The 12,118-nt window shown below is 47.3% G+C and overlaps 1 pseudogene; it reads left to right on the forward strand.

Moving 5' to 3' along the window:
- The first annotated feature begins 1,054 nt into the window (after positions 1-1,054).
- On the forward strand, positions 1,055-8,335 carry LOC119707087 (annotated as a pseudogene).
- The last annotated feature ends 3,783 nt before the right edge of the window (positions 8,336-12,118 follow it).

The following is a 12,118-nucleotide window of genomic DNA, read 5'->3' on the forward strand; positions in this document are numbered from 1 at the left end:
GAGGAAGAAATTATTGCCCTCTGGCGATGTTGGGCACGTCAGGACAGAGTTTGTATGGTGGAGAGACATTTCTATGAATTTTTCAGATGGACAAAATTCCATGGGTTTTTTACAGATCTCAAATACTGCCTTGATTTAGAAATCTGGGTGTTCATGGCTTCTTATTTTAACGAGGTCCACGCCCATGGCTTTGATTTTCCGACAGTCTATCTGACATTTAGATGTCTTTTGCTAGTTTGGTGTGCAGGGCTCCCTTGACGGAGTTCCTGCTCTGGTGGAGGGAGCACTTTGACCGCCGGCCAGACCTGGCAGGAGAGAAGCCTGGCCAAGGCCACAACCTGCTGGTTTCGCCCCCCACCCCGAGCCGTGAGGGGGGCGAGGCTTTGCCCACGGCTGAAGAAAAGGTTTTTTCTGCGCCTTTGGCGCATGCTTAAACAAAGCCGCTTTTTTCCGCCCCTCCTTCCCGTCGAGGGGGGTGCGGGCCGACTCCACTGCGTCCCGGGGCGGCCCTGCCGTTTCCGCCGCCTCGGGCCAGCCCCACAGGCAGCGCTGCTGGTTCCTGCGGCCCCGCCCATGGGCCCGCTGCCCCCCGGCCGTTCGGTGACTGCGCCTGCGCCGCCGCACGCGGAACTGCCCCTCGCTGAGGTCAGTGAGTTGCCAGGCAACGCAATCGACAACAACAGTTCAGCGCCGCTGCAGAGCGGGGGTGCGCCCCCGCCCCCGCCGAGAGAGGCGGCTGGCAGCTCCGCCCTGCACGCCCTGGCTGAGGACGCCATGGGGGCCAGCCCTGCGGCCACGCTGCCCCCCCCGCCGGCTGTCCCGCCGCCTCCCGGCTCCCGGCTCTGCCGGCTCTGCCGTCAGCGCCTGCACGGCTGATCCCGGAACCAGGACCAGAAGCGGCTGCCGTCTCCCTGCCTGCCATGCCTGCACTCTCTGCACCCAGTCCAGCAGGAGACGTGCTTCCGCCGGATGGTGGTTCCCACCGCCCATCCTGGCACCTCTGCTGCGGCCCTACCCCCATCCACCGCCGTGGCGGGAAGTGTTGAAGCTGTGGATGGTCCCGAACCACCTCCTGCCGACCCGATTCCAGTGCAAGATGATACCATGCCGCCTGCGCCCAGCCCGCCACCCACTCCTGCAGCCGCAGAGCCCGCGCCGGAACCGCCCCGCCCGGAACCAAGGGAGAGCCCGGCAGCACTTCCCCGTGCACCTCTCGCACTCCCGCCGCACCCCGCAAGTTTGGACTGTCCCGAGCCGTCTGCCACTGGGGCTGTGGCTGGGACGGCGGCACCGGCGACCAGCCTCTCCCTCCGTGGAGGAGGCATGGCTTGACAGCTGATTGCAGGTGCAGCCCGGCTGAACACTTTCAAACTCAGTGTTGTTCTGGGACACGGCGTTTTTCACGGGTGGTCAAGTGCTGCTCCCTGGGCTTTCGAATGCCTGCCTTCCCCCGTGTGCCCCAGTGGCGTCAGGGCGATGGTTCCCGACAGTTCTGCCTCTGGTCCCGAGCCCGAAGCGGGTCGGAGTGGTGTCGAGGGGCAGGAAGTGGGAACACTGGCATTTGCATTGCAGGGGCAAGAGAAACAGTGCAAACCGAGCATGGCTCACTTGCTTTGGTGTCAGAACACCCCCAGATCCAAAACTGAGATCCCCGGGAGGCCTTCTCTCCCGCAGCTGCCGGCGTGCGCCGGTGGTGCTGGGGGGAGGAAGCATTTGATCACTCCTGCTGCACTTGCAGCATGGTCATACCGGGTTGTGAGAACACAGAGCCCGCTTCACGGGCCGGGTCTGGGCCGTTTGGCTCGTTTTCCTGGGCCAGGGCCACCGCCCCGGCCATTGTTAGGTTTGGGAGCTTTGCTTCCCCCACCTGGACCTGGGCCACCATTCTGTGGGCCGGGTCTGGGTTCCCTCATCCGCCCACCAGGACCAAACAGGGCCCCCGCAGGGCCCTCGCGGGGCCCTAGAGGCCGCTGCTGCTTCTCTTTCTTGAAAAAAAAAAAAAAAAAAAAAAAAAAAAATATATATATATATATATATATATATATATATATATACACAAAAAAAAAAAAAAGTTTAAAGTGCTCGCAGCTCAAAAGCCAAAAAATTAGCCTCAGCCCAAGTGGTTCAACTAAGGGCTGTGGCCAGGGCATTCCAGAAATTTTCTCAAAATTGTTTGATAACTGTCAATGGATTTTTGATAATTACTGATGGGTTTTTTCTTGAGCAGTTCTTTGTTTCGGCATTCTGCAAGCCTCTTTCGGAACCAAAAGGGACTTTCAGAGATGTCAAAGAGGAACATCTTCAGTCCATGGACTCTCTCCTGAAATTCAAATGTTTGGACTTGAAACGATGAACATTCTTTGCATGAGTTTTTTGCATTTTCTTATATTGTAAGATTGTGTCTGAGATTCTGTCTCTCTTCACATGTCCTGCGTGTCCGGCAATGCCACACTTACCTGCCTCTCTAACCTCCCACAATTGATAATATCGTTATTTTGATGATTGCCATGTAATTTTATAAGAGACCAGTCTCTACAAAATTGAAAGCGGAGAGTAAACTGATGAGGTTTATTGGTGTGTTTTGAGGTTGTTCTTTAGTTTTTTGACACAGAATGCCTTTGTCCTGACTTGTTGAGGTTTGTGCTTTTTTTCTGTTTCTTCCTAGCTGGTGTTTTTGCTTTCTCTTTTCTCACTGTGCTGGGATGCCCCATCTGTGCTTTAGGCTTGCACTTCAAGGGCTGGCCATACCTCCTCCCAATGATGTTAATGGCTCTTTGGTTCTGGGAATGGGTCACTTAGTAGTCAAGAGTTCACATTTACATATTTTCATATTTACATCTCACGAAAGGGTCATGATACATTTTTGCCTTCTAGACCTTTGTCCTACCAGTTGGCTTCACCTCCTCTTCCCCAGCTACTTGTGTTGTTGGCAGACCACTGCTCCTTGATTTAATGTGTGCTGAAATGTTTAAGTCTTCCCCTCTGACAAGTCTGTCCTTCTCTCAAGGGTGGGCACTGACGTGATTTCTCTGCCTTTGAAATTATTTTTGCTTGTCTTATAGGACAGATAAGTTCACCTCCCATGCCCCTGCATGATTTAGTACATTTTTAAATGGACTGTGAGGCTAGCAGATACCTTCTCTGGCACATGCCTCCTCTTGGCATGCATAGACCAGCTTCCAGCATGAGCTATCCAGTTTGAGAGAGCTCTTGCTTCTGTGCCATGCTGTTGGTCAAGCCTGTCTGTTCAAGAGAGGACTTTTCTCTTCTGTAAATTGTGCAGAATCGTTATCACAACTTTCTGGTTCAAGGGGAAGGAGCTGGCACTGACATTTAGATTGACTCTGGACTCTGTCCTTCTCCCGTCTTGGTAGTGTCCTCAATTTCTTCTTCACCCAGCAGTTTGAGACAAAGTTTGTAATGTAGTGGACACTCTAGAGAAGTGAATTTCTTTGGTGTTTTCTAGACCCAGGCTAGCTTGTTTTGTCCAATGATTAAAAAAAACTGAAAGAGATAGGTAAGCAGGAAGTGGCACATGATTTTCCAGTTTTTCCTGTTGCTTTCTGTGTGCAATGAGTGGTGTTTTCTGCACTGATGCCAGAAAACCCACTCTAACTCTCTAGTGTCAGCCTGACAGTTTTGTTTTCTTGACATATTTTAACATCTGCAGTCACAGATAGTCAGTACTTAATATAGGAGTACTCCCATGGAATAGAATCTTCAGAGTGAAAGAGACATGAATGAAATGTGTTTGTTATTCTGTACTGTGGCCAGCAGAACCTGCTGATTCTGCAGCAGTGTCTGTACTGGTCCCAGCAGAACATGTCTTGCACATGGCTGATTGAAACCACATGTTTAAATTACTGTGAGAAGAACCTGAATTGCACATTTCTTAGTGTGAATCTGTTCTAGGGCTTGTATCTTTAGAAGATTTGAGCTTCTCTTTTTTTGATGCAGTGAGATGAGATCTGTCTCAAGTGGAAGGAAAGGGTTAAACAGCACATGAGTAGTCTACTGGAATAGTGATGTTAGGGAGACTTGCTTCAGTGATTATAGAAAAGTGTTATTTACAAAACAAGGCAGTATAAGCCATCATCCACAGAAAAGAGATGAATCTCTTGCAGAAGCTGAAACTGATTAGTGTCCTCTAATTCCAGCTCTCAGAGAGAAAGCTGTGGTGGGCATGGGTTGTCACATCCTGTCTGACATTTAGTTTTGTGCTCAGGCAGCATTTGCAAGCACAGCACAGTACTTCTGCCAATACTTCTGTGTCAATATTTCTGTCAATGAAGGGGTCAATGCATCAGACAAAGTGTGCATTCATCTCAGAAGCTGTTTTGGCTCTTTGGAAAAAAAATTTACAGAACTCCTTCTGAGAAGGACATCTGCAGCAGATGACCACTGTAAAACTTGCTTTGGTGTAGGCAGCATAACCAGACTCACTACTCAGGAGCTGCCTGTGCTCACAGACCAGACTGCCGGGGTAACTGCAGCAGGTCACACCGATGAAGAGGTACAGCCTGATTTCCTGTACAGCCTTGATATGCCTCCCCTGCTCTGGGGACCAGGGAAGTTTCCCAATGCTTTTATCTTGGGTTTATTGCACAGTTCTGCTGCCGGTCAGGAGCATTCTAGCCACAGGCCAGCTGAGCTCTGCCTGAGAGACTCTGGTGGCTTTAGCCTCACTGGCCTCAGGCAGTCCTGCAGCCATGGGAGCTCAGTGGCCAGAGCTTAGGGATTGTGACAGGGTGGTACGAGGTGAAGGGTCCTACTCTGTTTTAAGAGAATCCAGGCTTAGGAGTCATGGAGAATTCTGCATTTTACATGCAGTGGGTTTTATCATTCAGTGTTCTCCACTCCCAGGAATTTCCAACACCTCTTGTTTTTCCCAGGGAGCCTGCTCTGTGTGCTGGGGTTTGTTTCAGCCCTCACAGTCAGTGTACTTGATAAAGTGGGTAGCTGGGCTTGGATGGTGTTATCCAGCAAGAATCCAAAAAAGTGGTACGTGGTTTTTTTTCCATCTCTACCCTGGAAATCCCAGGTGCAGGAGCACTGCCTCTGGAGTGTAGGGAAGGCTGCAGCAACAGTAGCCAGTCTTAACCAGGAGAGGGCATTCGCATCGCTCAGTTCAACCCTGCAGAGCAGTGCGGAGGAGATCGCATCTGTGAGCCACCAGCCAAGAGTTCCCTGCCTAGAGCCTTCCAGAGAGCTCAGGCAGTACTCAGCATGGCAGTAGCTTTCTGAGTCAGTTATTTTCTGACTGTAGGTGGCTCAGAGGAGCATTCTGCTGGTAACCTCCCTCTGAACTGTTTTCTGGGTCACAGGACCCAGGATAGGAAATAGCTAATCTGGGCAGTACTGGTCTCTTGCCAGCCCTTATCCTCAATTCCTCCTAGCATTCTGTCTAGGATCAAGCATTACGAGCAACTTCGGTCTGCAATTTTTATGCACCTTGATCTATTAGATGGCTTCCTTCTCATGACAGTACTCTCAACTGGTTTCTGTAGTTGTGTTGTGACTCCTGTACCTTTCTGCTGTACTTAAGGATGTGCAGTGGACTCTTAACAGAGCCTGCTGAAAACAGTCTCTTGCAGCCAGAACCTTTATAAAAATAAGATAGCTTCTTTTTTGTTTTCTTTACTGGATAGTGTTACAGAAGGAATGTTTTTGAGTCAGTACATCTCAAATTTCACTTAGAGGTATGTGAGCTACCTTTTATTTCCCTTTAACCTGCCGTTACTTCTTAAATTTCTTGTGCCCTTCAGTGGCTTGCAGAAAGTGACAATGGTGTGAAGCTGGGCTATTTTCTTGGGGAGTGAGGGCACATCTTGTCTTTGCAGCAGATTCAGGACATACAGCACCTTCCCTACCAGCTCCTAGTCCTCGCTATCATGTTCTTCTAAAACTGCATCTTCCCCTTTGTGGCAGACACCATGTACTGTTCTATAGCTGTGGCCCACTGACTGACATGAGCCAACAGAGCCTTGCAGGCCTCAATTTTGGAGGGACTAGGAAATACAGGGGTAATAGGCTTGTTCCTTCTGCTCGTAAAATGTGGAGTAACATGCCTTTGACACCTAAAGGTTTGAGGGTTCTTTGACCTTTCTTTCCCTTCATAGATGAGAGAAGCTCCTGAAAGACTGCAAAAATACCTTAAAGGAAAATGATTCATCCAATATTTAAAGCTTCAAACACTGCCAAAGGAGGATCATAAGGATTTGGGAGAAGGGGAAGAAATACTCCATTTAAAAAACAGCCCATAGACATTTCACCTTTGTGACAGATCAGCAAAGTGGGTGTCTCCTGAGCTGGGTGGGGTGTCAACATCACAGGCCTCGGGCAGCTGCTGCACTCTGCTATGTCTGGAATATAACTGGGCTTGCTCAGCCTGGGTTTGTACAAGAGGAAGCCTTTGTATCTGGTGAAAGCTTCCGACTTCCTTTTTAATGCCTGCCTTTGCTTAAAAGAAAGCAGCAACCTGGCTATCTAAATTGAGACTCCTGCTTCTGTCCTCGGGCCCTACCACAGACTTGTTTTGCTGCTTTGTTGCCCTTTGTGGATGATGTAGCAGTTTCTGTCACATTATGAGGATGAACTTTTGTATTAGGTAAGTCCTGCAGTAAAATAAATAAAATTTTGGTAGTATTTCATTAGTGATTTGAAAAAAGGCCACTGTGAAATCAGGAGGGAAGAAATGTCATCAGCATGACAACTGATGGGAAGCAGCCATATAGATAGCCAAATCAAATTTAAGTAGATACAAGAACTTTAAATAAACCTCTGTGAAAGCTGTTAAACTGAATGACTGTAAATTCTATAAAGAATTTGAGGAAGTTTAATGAAATTTCTACATGTCCCTAACAAAACTGAAAGGCTGGTTTTGACAGTTTTGTTTGTTTTTTTTTTCCGTTATAACCAGGTCTTCTTAAATTAATTTCCTGCACAATTCCTATTATTTCTCAAATGCAGATGTTCAATATAAATTTTTCTTGCTGCTAGATTATTTTAAAACCATGGTCCTGCCCCTCAGCATTCACCCCCTTGAACTGATAAGGCTTTTAGCCTCTTAAAAGAGGATGTCAAAACTTCACCTATGTAGAATGGACATGCAACGGCACAGTGCTGCTGTGAGCTGTGCTGATATAGGAAACACACGCTCCACTTTAACCTGCAGTTTCACTCTGCACTTGGAGAAGTGTCTTGAAAGTGTTTGAAAATACCAGCTCCTCTGTGGTGTGCATTAATTAAAAAGAAAGTAAACCATCAAAGGCTTGGCACTACAAATCAGATGGAATCAAGCTTGTTTACAAGTCCTCTCATTCAAACCCTTCCTGCCCATATGCTTGTGCTCAAACTTACTTTCTCTCAAAATAACCAGACCAGGAATACTAATTATTTTATTTTCTTGGCTTAATTTTATTTTTAGCAAGTTTATCCAGGATAAATATTCTGGTTAAAATCAGCAGGCAGCCACTTACATTTTTGGGGCAGTATATGAACGCTCCCTCATTCTCTCTGCAGCAGTTGGCATATAAATTGTGAGTACCCAAAACATGAAGCACTCACTGATAACTTGTTCCTGATTTTTGAAATGTCTGCTACAGCTCCCTCAAACAGAATTTCACCTGTTGTGGCTCAACAAGGAGTCCTTTATATCCTTGCAAACTGCAAGATGCATCTTAACCTGACATAAATTACAAGAAGTAACATTCACCAGTTTTCACCTCTGTCCTGTAATTGTGCTATGGTAGCATCAACCCACAGTATAGGGCTGTGTGTTTTGGGAGGTCTGAGACAGAAGCAGAAGGGACTGGGATAAGCTTTGCAAGTAAATGGGAAAGGACAATCCGCATGCAATTGGGCCCTGTTTTGTCAAACAGCTTCTATTCCTTATTTCCATAATTATCATGGTATAATGATGTTTTCCCTTCCCCTTTGTTAAAACCTGGGGTTTTGCTTGAGTACCGGACACCTAGTAACACTTCAGTCTCAATTCAGAGGTATGCAAGAGGTAGAACAGCTGGTCTGCTACACTGCCAACAGCCAGGAAATGCCACTCCTGCCAGCCCACTTTGCGCAGCTGCGTGTGCCACTAGGACCCATGGGAAGCAGGGTCCCCTGGAAGAGGCTTTCCGTTCATTCCCTTCACCAGGATTATGTTGGACTGAGAGGTGTCCTTGCTGTTGTCTGTGCCGTGCTGACTCTGCCAGTCTTCGCTCTCCTGGCATTCATGTCTGTGACCCTACTGGTCTCTACCATCTGGCTGGGGATCACTTACTCCTTTGCTATTGTGAGTTCTCAATTGTAGCTGGGTGTATTGCAGCTACACTCCTACATCTGGATGGCATATTACGGCTGCCCTGGTTTCCTGCTGAGCAGGTTCCGCAGCCACAGTCTCAAGTCACTGGCTATGCAAGCCTGACACCTTTGCTTAGTAAACAAATAACCCTAAAGAATCAACACAGAGCAGAAGGCAGAGCACAGAGCAAACAGAGTTTGAACGTCTCCATGGATGGAGACTCTGCAACGTCTCTGGGCCACCTGTTCCAGTGTCTGACCCCTCACAGGAAAAATGTACATCCTTGTGTTCAGATGGAATTCTGTGTAGTTTCCCTTGTGCCCATTGCCTCCTGTCCAGAGCAGAGTCTGAACCCCTCATCCTTGCTTCCTCCCAGCAGGTACATGAGCACACTGGTCAGGTCTCCCAGAACCTTCTTGAGCGGCCTCAGCCCTCTCAGCCCCTCCTCCTGTGCAAGATGCTCCAGTCCCTTTACCACCTTTGTGGCCCATCACTGCTTTCCCTAAATCACATCTGTCTTGTACTAGGGAGGTCAAAACTGCACACAGTGCTCCATGTAAGACCTCATCAGTATTTTAACACAGCTGGCAATCAGACTCCTGCTAGACTGTGGCTTCAAAATATCCTTAGGCCTCCACTTGCTGCACTACTCTTCAGTGCTGAAATCCTGCACTTGAATTTTTTCAGAGGAAAAATCCCATGATGAATTTCCAGCTATAATTATGAAAAACCACATGCAGCAGGGCTGTAAACTAATGTTGGAGACTTCCAAACAGAAGAAAATATGTGTTCAGAACTGATTTGTGTGTTAATACCCTGGCTTAAAAGCAGTGAGTTCAGCCTGGTCTGGTGAAGCCATCAAATTTCTTAGTTTATGCCATGTGATGCAGCAGCTAAACACAAAGGGGGTTGGTGCTGTAACAAGTGCTGGGATAACCACTCAAAGTCCTGTACTTACTCCTTCATGGGAGAAGCTCCTCAAAAGCCAGCCACTCCTGTTTGACATCCCACAATCTACCTCCAAATTACTGGAAAAGAAACTTCACTCTTCTGTTTTGAAGAAGAGTTGTGACATACTTTCCTTAAAGTCTGCCAATGGTTAACAAGATTCTCATTGGTGTAGCACCAAAGCCTCACTGCCTGTTCTGCTGGGTGTCACTGGGAAGCACTACTGTCCCTTTCCCGTGTTCACTGCCTATATGGAGAACTTCTGTTGGCTAGAGAAGGTTTTATAGAAACCATCGACCAAAGATCCTTGCATTTGCTTACAAAAGCCCTGTCACAGAATCTGAAGATGTGGGCACATCCTGGTGACCTTTGGGTCTCTTGCACAAAGACTATCTTCAAGATGGGAGGACTCTACTGGAGCCTCTCACAGGCAGAGTTCTTCTGGACAGGCTGCTCCTGTCTTTCAGCTCAGATGGATAAAGCTCGAAGCTGATATAAGAGTAGGGAGGGACCCTTCCTTGAACAGTACCTGCTCACCTCTACTGGGCACACTGATTGCTTAATCTTACTCAGCTTTTTTCAGTAATGACCCCCTGATGACCAGGAAGCCCCCTTCACTTTGCCTGTCTTCCCCATATTTGCTGCACACCTGCAGCTGGGATACCAGAGCTCAGCTCTAAGCTTTCAAAAAGGCAATTGCATGGCTCTCATACTTTGATTGAGCTTGTCATGGCAATGAAAGGGTGGCATTCACAGAGGTCAACATGCTGCAAGAAATGGAAGGAAACAATCAGGGTTTTTTTTGTTTAACTTTTGTAGTGTTGCACTGATCATGATAATGGGTAACTGAAACCCTCACCCCTTACACTGTCCCCAGCCTTAGACAACCTGGGCCTTAACATTTAAGCTGCACATACTCTCTGGCAGAACATTCTTCTTGCCAAAGACATAGTGGATTGAGACTCATAAAATACAGACTGAAGCCTGAAAGCGGACAATTAGTTCAGGCAGTTCACACTTGGCCTTGTGTTGCCCTTCATGCCCAAGTGCATGCTCCCAGCAGGCAGGACGTTAAACATTGACACAGTAGAGCACACATTTATGTATGTCTGTGGGACAAGACAGTGGAGAAAAAGCCATCATCTTCATGATCTTCATTGAAGAACCTGGCATCATGATAAGTTCCCATTACTTCAACAGGCCCCTGATACACCTGGACACAGAGAGGTCTGTGGTTTTTGCTTAAGTGGCACATAGCACACACCCAAGCAGCAGCTCCTCCTAGAGGAGGGGTCATGGAGAAGCCAAAGGCAGCACAGCTACTATTTCAAATATCCGTACATGTAGGAGGGAGGAAGAAAGCAGTGGGTAGGATTAGAAGGCAGCTGAACCTAGAGAGGCTGATAAGTAAAGCAAATTCCTGCATTCTTGCTGGCTATGGAGAATATTTTGACCTACTTGGGGAAGAAGAGATTGTCCTGCTAGCAATATAAGGAACTTGAAAGAAAGTCTCATCTTGAATTGGCTTTCCCTGTCTTAATTCCCAGAAGCAAGATAAAACTACAAAAATAATCAGGGCTACTAATTTAGCCAAATAATTTAAATCTGCGCATTCCTGCTCACCAACTACATTCAAAGGGAGGAGTGGTGACTGGGCATAGCCTAGGCAGCCAGCTTAGCCTGCTGGGAGGCTTCTAGGTATCAGTTTTTGGCCAGCAATGAATTGTCACCCAGTCCACTTCTTGCACAGCTGATAACCAGTAATGGCAGAAACAGCTTACATGTGACCAGATCTGCCCCGGTCAGGATGCTGTGACCTGTCTTTGCTTCTTAAGAAACAGCGGAAAATTCCAGCCTCAATGACATTTAATCTATCACCTTTTCCAAAGGGAAGTGATACATGGTTTCAGCAGAGCTTCAAGATGAAATTCAACAGGAGACACATCAGGGGTTTGGACAAATTGCGGGGTGGCCAGCTCCACCACGCAATCATCCAGATAGCCAAGACACTTGGACATCCATACACCAGTGTGATCTTATTGTACATAAACAACTCTGACAGCCTTCCAGGGAACATACTACAGCAGTTACTCATTTAGTGCTTAAATAGCTGTCTCCACACATCACTACTTTATGTATCTTCTCTCACTACACAAGTACCAAGAATGTACTTCAGATATTCCAAGTCTGATTAGCCTGTATAAATAATTTTAAAAACTCACAGTAATGCTGCTGAAAACACCAACAGAGAGGACATGAATCTTACTCATTGAGAGTGCAATGCAGGATGTGATGCAACAGAGGGACAGTATCAGACCGTGCTTGCTTAAAAGGTTTTGCACAGTAGCCAGCAGTCTTCACAGGGAAAAACAGGCATGATCTGGGTTAACTGGCACACATGGGGATCAGGAGAGATGACACACTGCAGCTGGGCAGTTCACTGGAGCCCTGAGGTCTTGTACAGGACAGACACAGTGACATATTTAGGGACTAAGCAACACATATGCCTAGAACCACACACGACTGATAAAAGCATATAAGTACTCCTTTAACCACTTCCTAGGCTAAGCTTGCTATGAACACATAATTTTCCTTCCCAGACTGAAGCAGCAACTCCAACAACATTCTATTCCAAGTGTTTAGCTACAAACCAGCAGTTTCGGGGAAAGCCATGAGCTAACACACAGAGTTACAAACTGGAGCTATACTGCAGTCTACTGTTGGCTGCAGCTCAAAGGAAGAATGGTACTTCATTACTAATGTGCTTATCTATCAAGGACATTGCCACTTTCCCACACCATGCAGATCCCACCCAAATTGTACACACTTCAGAGGAGAGTTCTGAACTGTAAATGGCCAAACACAGAAGTC

The sequence above is a fragment of the Motacilla alba genome, chromosome 14 (genome assembly GCF_015832195.1).
Source record: "Motacilla alba alba isolate MOTALB_02 chromosome 14, Motacilla_alba_V1.0_pri, whole genome shotgun sequence".
NCBI classification, from domain to species: Eukaryota; Metazoa; Chordata; class Aves; order Passeriformes; family Motacillidae; genus Motacilla; species Motacilla alba.